Consider the following 9,481-nt stretch of genomic DNA (forward strand, 5'->3'; position numbering starts at 1 on the left):
ATGGAGCATTACACGTTAATCACAGATTAATTTTTTTTTAAATGTATTTATTATACTCACTTATATAACGCTACTATATTCCACAGCGCTTTATAGACATTAGCATCCAACTGTCCCCAATGGGGTTCACAATCTAAGGTCCCTATCAGTATGTCTTTGGAGTGTGGGAGGAAACTGGAGAACCCGGAGGAAACCCACGCAAACACGGGGAGAACATGCAAACTCCATGCAGATGTTGTCCTTGGTCAGATTTGAAACCAGGAGGACCCCAGTGCTGCAAGACATGAGTGCTAACCACTGAGCCCCCATGCGTTCCAATGGACAATCTATGTAAGGCCGTTATTTTGGTCCGCATCTGAGCCGCAGTTTTTGCGGCTTGGATGCGGACCCATTCACTTCAATGGGGCCACAAAATATGCGGACAGCACTACGTCTGCTGTCCGTATCCGTTACTCCGTTCTGTGGTCCGCAAAAAATATATAACCTGTCCTATAGGCGAGTTATATTAATGTTTGTCAGTGCCGTTCCGCAAATTGCGGAACGCACACGGACGCCATCCGTGTTTTGCGGATCTGCGGTCGTGTGCATGAAGCCTAATGCACAAATGCCGGGTCCTCCGAAACGAGAGACCTTAGGGTCCTGAACAGGGGTTGTCCTATCTATTAACTAGAACAGGGGTCAGCAACCTCTGTCGTGAAACTACAGTTCCCACCATGCTCTATTCACGTCCATGGATGTTTCAGGTAGTGTGCATGCTGGGAGTTGCAGGGGGGTTGCTGACCCCTGAACTAGAGTATCTGAAAGTAGAATTTCTAAACTAGACAACCCCCATAATCCGTGTATTTCATCACCTAATTCCAGATCCCGTCCCATGTATACGTGCGTGCATTATACTAGCAGCTCTTTTATTTGCTTTATTGTCCTGCGTACGGCTTTGTTCCCTTTTAATTCCATTACGCTTGTATCAGTCGGTGACTGTGCCAACGTGACAGGCACTCACCGCTGCATACCATAGACGATGACAGCTCTGCCCACCGAGCCTCCGCACTCCACATTTCTGTTTTCTTTATGACAAAGGCATGAGCAAGCAAGGGCACCTGCCGGCAGGAAGAGAGTTAAGCGATTTGACAATGAAAAGAAACTGCAGTCCCAAGCAACTGAAGCAAGCGCTGACGGCTGCACCTCCCTCTCACCACATGTTGCTGCCTTCAGCCCCGCGTGCATCCAGCGCTCTCCGCATTGCATTCCACATTACAAAGCACCCGGGGTCAGGAATTCACTTGATTCCGCCTTTGAAACGTAGCCCTGCGGCACAGGAGACGTGCAGGCCGATGACGATGGCACCCCCGGCAGCGGCAGAGTTAACGCCATTAATGCCTCGTAAGCCCCTTTGACAAAAATTAACCTTGGACTGGAATCACAGAGCGGCAAACATCCCTTTAGTGAGAAACGCACAAAATCCCTTCATCCTATTTATGATGTATTATATGAGTGATACGGCTTGTGCCGTCCGGCCACTTCAAGTCCTTGCCTGCGGCGCCCTGCGCTCATTCACTGGGGCGAGCGATGGCTTCCTGCAGAGCCGTACGTCTATCTCCTAGGTATATCACACCGCTCACATAAAGCAGGCAGCGCACAGCTGAGGCCTCATGCACATGGCTGTATTTTGCGCCCCACAAAATACGGATGACATCCCGTGTTGTATCCGCTTTTCTTTGCAGACCCATTGACTGCACTTGACTGACATTTTTGCGGCCAAGAATAGGACATGTTCTATCTTATGCGGAACGCATGTAGATGATCCGTGCGCTTTCTGCAATGCATATGGCCGTTGCGCAAACGGGTAGAACGTGTCCTATAATTGGCCGCAAAATACAAACGTTCGGGAGCAAGAGACCTAAGAGCGGCACGTCCCATTGATAATTCTATGTCGGGCCGCTAGGCACCCTCAGCTGTGCGCCCATGCTTGATTTTCAGGACTGATTCAATGACTCCAGCCTCCACTAAGGGGCGCCATGGAGATCAGAAGAACATGAACACCAACAGGGCGTCAGTACAGGTTTAGGAAACCAACATCCATAAGGGCTCATGCACAAGAACGTTAGAGATTGTGGACCGCAACCCACTGAACTGAATGCGTCCACGATGCGCAAGATATGGCCAAAGATAGGACATGTCCTATCATTTGCGGAGGGGAGGCATGGATCGGAAGCTCATGGAAACACTACCAAGCGCTGCTGTGGGCTTTCGAGTCCGTGCCTCCGCACCACAAAAGATAGGACATGTCCGATCTTCTGTCGTATCTTGCGGATTCATTCAAGTCAATGGGTTCACATCTGCAGCACGGAGTTCACGTGGCCGATGCTATTTGCAGTCCGCAGCTCGGGCACGGAGCCCTTACATTGGTGTGCACGATAAGAACATCAATTCACGCAGACATCAAGTATGTTTGGGGGGTGTCCCGTCTCGCCCCCCCCCCCCCCAACCCCGACAGCAGATGACAACCAATCCTTCTTTCTACATGCCCAATCCTACAAGTCTGGCAGCGGCTTATTCCCCTCTATCTACTGAGAAAACATGCATGCTCAACCAAGCATGCATGTATTTTATGGCCATCTTTAAGGTGCAGCCACATGGAGCAGGTGTGTTGCGCAATTTTACAGAATTTTCACTGCTGGGTTTCTGTATATCGGCATGCGCTGCCTGTGGATTTGTCATGGATCTACAGAGGATTTTGCGCAGGGTACAATTTGCGATGGAGATCGGTAGTGTAAATTGACACGCTAAAGCTTTAAAATCCGTACCGCGGGTCAATTTACGTAGTGGATTTTCTCTGCAACATGTGGATGACATAGGCAAAAAAAATCTCATGTACTTTGCTGGTACCGTCATACGCTGAGGTTTTCCTACACGGAATTCAGTGGCGGAAAACCTGCAACATATCCGCCCCGTGTGAACATACCCTTAGAGTGTATCCTTACTAACTTCACTTTCAACTGTCGAGAGGTCCACACACAGGAGGTGACAGCAAGTATACACCTAGTAAATAGAACAGAACAGAAGTACACTACCGCCATAGAAAGTGGTGATGAACCCCTTTAACCATGTGCCTCAATGTCATTGAACAGATGGTGCACCAAGCAGTCCCTCCGAGATGTAAGCATACAGGAGATTTAGAAGGAGAAGCCTGTATTCCGCTCCACGGACTCCAGACATAGGCGGTAATATCAGATAGCAATATGGAATTGTTATGTATGCAACGTGGCTCCAAAAACATGGGGGGGTGAGCTGTTCTACCAGGAGAGGCTGCTGAGCAAGTGCATAAAGGAATGCAGCGAGGCATTAGTAATATACAAAAACAAACAGCGGGGCCCGGAAGCCGCAGACAGAAGTCTCCGTAAAGTCCCAGCACATGACCGAGCCCTGCGGAGGGCGGACTACGGCATCACAGGGATGACGCGACCACGACGTGAAGGAGAAAACTCAGCAAGAGCAAACTACTGGAGATAATGTGAACACACATCCAGATGTAGCAGAGCTGACTGTGACGTCACAAGGTCTTCTCAGCGGTTTTACATAACTTACTGCATTATTTCCACCTTCCCCAATCATAAAACATGGACGTAAGAGAGAGAGAGAGAGCGAGCCCGACTCTACTAGCTGCATAAAAGAGCCGCTGGCACCTGTGCTTTACATGACCGCCCAATGATGTCAGAGGGCACAACGTTGTGCTTTACTGCAGAGAAAGCGGGCACTTCCAGAGCAGGGAGGCACCCAGGATCCTCCACAGATATTAACCTACAGGAGGTGGATAGATGACAAGCCCTGCCATCCATTAATGTATAAAAAAGTTAGGTGGAGGGTCTGACCTCTGGCCCCCTAATTCCCGTTCTTGTCTGGTTATAAAACAAACATGGTTTTCTGGCCACTATGTGGCCTCGTAATGTACGAGTGGTGGGTACAGCCAGGGCCTCAAAGCTACCTGTCCAGTGCAAAGTCAGGTGTATACAACAGTCTCACCAGTGATGTCCGACTAGAGGCGGCATGGAGGTCTGCCAACGAGAACAAGATACGGGAGGATATCATGCCACCAGTCAGTTCTGCCCAGCTCTTTCTGGAGGGTGCACAGACCCATGGGCACATAACTGTTTTGGTAACCAGGCGAAACAAATCACTTCTGAGAAGTCATTTCAGAGGGATGGCGACATCCAGGGCAGGCAGCCGGTGAGAAGCGGGCACTATGTGGGCAGCTATGGCTGCTATGTGTCCAGTCACGGCCACAATTTAACAACATCTCAATTAACATTTCAATTGATTTGTGGGTGTGACCGTTACACCTCCTCTCGCTGTAATGAGCAAGGTGGCAACAACGGCCGCCGCCGCGCTGACCCCTACACACAGCGGACGCCGCCGCGCTGACCCCTACACACAGCGGACGCCGCCGCGCTGACCCCTACACACAGCGGACGCCGCCGCGCTGACCCCTACACACAGCGGACGCCGCCGCGCTGACCCCTACACACAGCGGACGCCGCCGCGCTGACCCCTACACACAGCGGACGCCGCCGCGCTGACCCCTACACACAGCGGACGCCGCCGCGCTGACCCCTACACACAGCGGACGCCGCCGCGCTGACCCCTACACACAGCGGACGCCGCCGCGCTGACCCCTACACACAGCGGACGCCGCCGCGCTGACCCCTACACACAGCGGACGCCGCCGCGCTGACCCCTACACACAGCGGACGCCGCCGCGCTGACCCCTACACACAGCGGACGCCGCCGCGCTGACCCCTACACACAGCGGACGCCGCCGCGCTGACCCCTACACACAGCGGACGCCGCCGCGCTGACCCCTACACACAGCGGACGCCGCCGCGCTGACCCCTACACACAGCGGACGCCGCCGCGCTGACCCCTACACACAGCGGACGCCGCCGCGCTGACCCCTACACACAGCCGTACTCACTGGGCTGCTCTATAGGTCCTGACACAGCAGCAACTATTACATTAAAAATAAGTCTTGACAACCATGGTTCTGGCCCAATGGTCAGTCGATGCAGACGGACACATGTGACCGCCCAGGAGTGGACGTGTCCCCAACACTGCAGCTATGATGACCCTTAGGGGACCAGTGACATTTCCTGTATGTGGTGACAGGTGACACAGGGACATTACTGGGTGGAGGGAGCATTCTCAATCCTTCAGGTGAGAGGAGGAGGAAGTGTCCGCACAGGACACAGGAAGCCATTGACAGCTACCCACACAATGAAGTTTTTTTTTTTTCTGGATTCGACTTTCCCCGCTTTCTGACCCCCCTCCCTCCCCGTACCTACTTCTAGCAGCCCCTCTTGTAACAAAGGGGTAAGTGCCTCCCCAACCTTTCACTGCTCCGCTCCCCATGACTCCCGGACTTACCACCCTCTCAGCGACCACCGGAGTGTGTGCACGGCTTCCTAGACGACCTCTTGCGGACGCAGGCGCTGCGGTCGGAGCGGCAGCCGCAACAGTGACCACTTCGAGGAAGTCAACACGCAGTCGCCTGTGTGCTGGGCTGCGGCCCCGCCCCCCGAGTGCTGCGCCAAAGCCCCGCCCCTTGAGAGCTGGGTCACAGCCTTCTCCCCGAGACGTCACAGCGGAACTCCTCTGTCTAGCCAAGCCCCGCCCACTGCCCCCGGAACTTCACTCTCTGTTTGGAGAGGGCGTCCTGCATGGCGGATTTTACAGGGGAGATGTGTGCGAGCTGGTGAAAAGAAAAGCTGGAATTCTTACCCATAGAGGATAGTCAGAGCCCAGCTTTCATTTTTAAATGGCTATGTGGAAGATGAAAGCAGCCATTTAATTAGCTTCTGTAGCTCTAGTTTTGAACAGGTTCTGATTATTAGCTGCTGTAGTGACAGATGTGCTTTGTTTCCTTGTAGATTGTAAGCTCTTATGGGCAGGACCTTCTTTCTTGTGTATCTGCTCCTTTGTGTTGCTCTCCATCTGCTGCAGTCATGCTGTGGACATCTGGACAGATGATTATGTATATTATATTGTTATTTATTTGAAAGTGTCATTGATTCCGAGGTCCTGTATGTCTAAAAGGGGGTGTACATACTATATATAACTCAAAACAAGTGCTATGAGCATGACGGACCGGCACAGAGGGGGAGAGGACCCTGCACCGAGGGCTTACATGGGAAGGAGCCATCTAGCGGCTTTCATTTGTTTTCATGTTAGTTTTGAAGGTTTGGAGGAGAGTCTGATGTATGGGGGATGCACGTGAGGAGTCTTGTAGACTAGGGATGCTCAACTTGTGGCCCTCCAGCTATTGCAAAACTACAACTCCCAGCATGCTCTAATAGCTGTACGCCAGGGATCAGCAACCTTTCGCATTTCAGCTGTTGTGAAACTACAACTCCCAGCATGCTCCTTTCAATTCTGTGTGAGTTCAGAGAACAGCCAAGCAGGAGTGCATGATGGGAGATGTGGTTTCCCAACACCTGGAGTGCCGGAGGAGATTGCTTATCACTGCTCCAGGCTGTCCAGAAGGATGCTGCAGTAGTCCAGGCGGGAGATGAGGGCACGCACTAGCATTTTAGTTGATTCAGAAGTGAGGAAGGAGCGAATAGGAGTAATGTTCTTGAGTTGAAAGTGTCAGAAGGAGGTAAAGGTTTGGCAGTGAGGCTTGAAGGACAGGGCAGAATCAGATGTTATCTTCAGGCAATGGGCCTGTGAGACTGGAGAAAGCATGGTGCTGTTAAAGGGGTTCTGCAGTTCTTTTAAACTGATGGTCTATCCTCAGGATAGGTCATCTGATCTGTGGATCTAGGACCCCCGACGATTTGCTGTTTGCTCCAGGAGTGCCGCGGCCTCCTCTCTGATTCCCTCAGGCCCAGTGACTAGTATCACCGTTTACTTGAATGGAGCTTAGCCGCGCCCAGGCCAGTGATACTAGTCGTAATGTCACTGAGCCTGAGGGAAACAGAGAGAAGGCCGCAGCACTCCTGGAATGCCGCTGCCTTCTCAAACAGCTGACCGGCGGGGTTCCCAGTTGTTGGACTTCCGCCGATCAGAGGCTGATGATCTATCCAGAGGATAGGTCATCAGTTTAAAAGAACTGCAGAACCCCTTTACCTAATGGCTAGGTCTGGTAGGGGGGGCTGAGTGACATGGTGGAAAGATGATGAATTCTGTTTTCGCCATGTTGAGAATTTAAAAGGAGCAGGTGAAGAATGAATATTAAGCTGATAGACACGCGGGGTGGATAGCAGGGAAGTGATCTTTGGTCTAGTAAGGTGGTATTGTAAGCCATGGGATTTTATGAGTTGTACAAAGCCAAATCTATAAATGGAGAAAAATTGGGGTCCCGGGACAAAGAGTTTATTTTGATGTTGCTAGAATTTGCTGTTACACATACTTATTTTCTATTCAAGGATCGCCTCTACCTACAGCTCGGTGGGGGCGACTTTCACACCCCCTTATGCCTACCTGTTCCTGGGGCTGTGTAAGCCGTGTACCGGGGTGGGCTCCCCAGAATACAGCGTAGTCACAGACAAGGAAAGCGACACTGACACCAGCTTACTATGTAAGAATAGAAACTTTACTTAGACAATGAGTAATAATATAAGCATCACCAAAACATTACAAATATGCATAGAAAACGCTATATCCCCGGACCCACAGTCAATGTCCCTGCCCACTGGACAGGCCTAGCCAATGGCGGACACAGCAGAGCTTGCAAGTCGTGCTGTGCTGCTACAGAGGACACCCCTAGCCGATGGCAAACGCAGCAGAGCCTGCAAGTCAATAACTGCGCTGCAGTCCAGTACAGTACAGCCTAGCAAAACGATCTAATCCTAACTAATGCTAGGCTAGTCTCTGTAACTTCAGGCATCACACAATATAACAATCAGTAACCAGGTGTACTGACCTGCGTCCGTTCTGGGCCCGAGGATGCAGCCTACCAGGGATGGCCACCAACCTCTTAGCAACCGTGTGGCCTTGCTTGATGATGAGGCCTTCTGTCCACATACTGAACTGGTCTTCCTGGGACAACCTCTCTTTCAAAAGAGCTGGATTCAGTCAGGGTATAACAGCTACTGTCCTTCTTCTGAGTGTCCATTAACTGCCGGACATCTGCAAGCCAGGATGGAATCGGATTCAGTCCCTCACAGCACAATGCTTCCACCATACCAGATCAACACTTCCTGGTTCACTCACAGGCAGCAGCATGAGTCATTATCTGTTTTGCATATTCAAATCTCAGAGTGTGCTGGCTGTAGCTGCAAAACAGTGGCCTCTAATGCCCGGAATGCCAAATGACAGTTCAATTACAGACATTATGCAGAAATAGCTGTTTCACAATCATACAGCTGTGGGAGAGGGAGTTTGTACAAAACACCAAGGGTCACGAGTCCATAGTCTCGTGGTCTAGATTTATAGACTTTTTCACCACCATGATGGCAACCAAGTAGAGATTGACCCCTGACCTCTGTAAGGGCAGGAACAGAGAAAGGTTAAATTGTCCCCTCCCACCACCGTTCACCAGTGTGTTCCTGCCCTTACAGTGGTCAGGACAGAGGAAGTCTTCTCTGCCAGTCAGGGAGGTGAAGTGGATTTGAAACTTCTTTTGTTATTTTCTACCTGGTCTCTGAATCAGGGGATACATTGGCAGCAGGCTCAGTAGTAGTATGTTGGGGACCATACTTCTGTACATAAGGCTACAACTTGTGTATTACTTAAGGGAACAGGATGGGTCTTCCTCTCCCTCAGATATTATTTCTATGTATGGTACCTCTATATACGCTCCCTTACTGAGTCCTTATGTCCTTAGGGGCATGTATGTATACAAAGAATCCTGCACTGATAAATCTGCTCTCTTAACATAGGTCTCTAAACAGGCTTTGAAGAAGACGAGGAGGAGTACGAAATGCATTCAATGCTATGTTAAGCTTCCTGAGTTGCACTGCCGTCTATCATGCAGGAATTCAAATCTATGTTTGACGAGGAAGTTAAATCTTCACTGGCATCATTCCACGAGGAGAGTCTAGCCTGCAATCGCCCAAACGCCAAAGATTGACGAGAAATTCCTCCTCAGACTCCGATATTCTGGAAGATGAAGCTTCCTCGTCACTGAGGAAATGAACAACCTTTTAAAAGCGGTCAAGGATACTATGGGGATAGAAGATGTCCAAAAACCCCATTCTGTACAGGAGGAGATGTTCGGAGGTTTAAAGACGCTCTAGAGTCTTTCCCATAAATGAGAACATCAAGGAGATGATTATGGATGAATAGGCGGATCCAGAAAAGAGATTGGGAATCTCTATGGAATTAAAAAATAGGCTGTTATTTGATCCTACTGAGTCTAAAGTTTTTGACGACATACCTAAGATCGATGTACAGGTAGCCAAAGTTAATAAAAAAGACCTCGCTACCCTTTGAAGACTCCACTCAGTTAAAAGATCCCATGGAGAGAAAGGCTGATAGCCTTCTACGA

The 9,481-nt window shown here is 50.5% G+C and overlaps 1 protein-coding gene across 6 annotated transcripts in view; it reads right to left on the bottom strand.

Annotated features, from left to right (window-relative positions):
- ARHGAP12 (Rho GTPase activating protein 12) overlaps positions 1-5,568 on the bottom strand; it is a 95,222-nt gene extending 89,654 nt beyond the window's left edge. For 5 of the 6 annotated variants that reach the window (XM_040434260.1, XM_040434259.1, XM_040434258.1 and 2 more), the window contains exon 1: positions 5,419-5,568. The gene's annotated coding sequence lies outside the window, so the exon portion shown is untranslated. Of the gene's footprint in view, positions 1-5,381 lie in introns of all 6 variants that reach the window. The other variant, XM_040434255.1, reaches the window with a different exon arrangement.
- Positions 5,569-9,481: the final 3,913 nt, after the last annotated feature.

The sequence above is a fragment of the Bufo bufo genome, chromosome 5 (assembly GCF_905171765.1).
Source record: "Bufo bufo chromosome 5, aBufBuf1.1, whole genome shotgun sequence".
Lineage (NCBI taxonomy): Eukaryota > Metazoa > Chordata > Amphibia > Anura > Bufonidae > Bufo > Bufo bufo.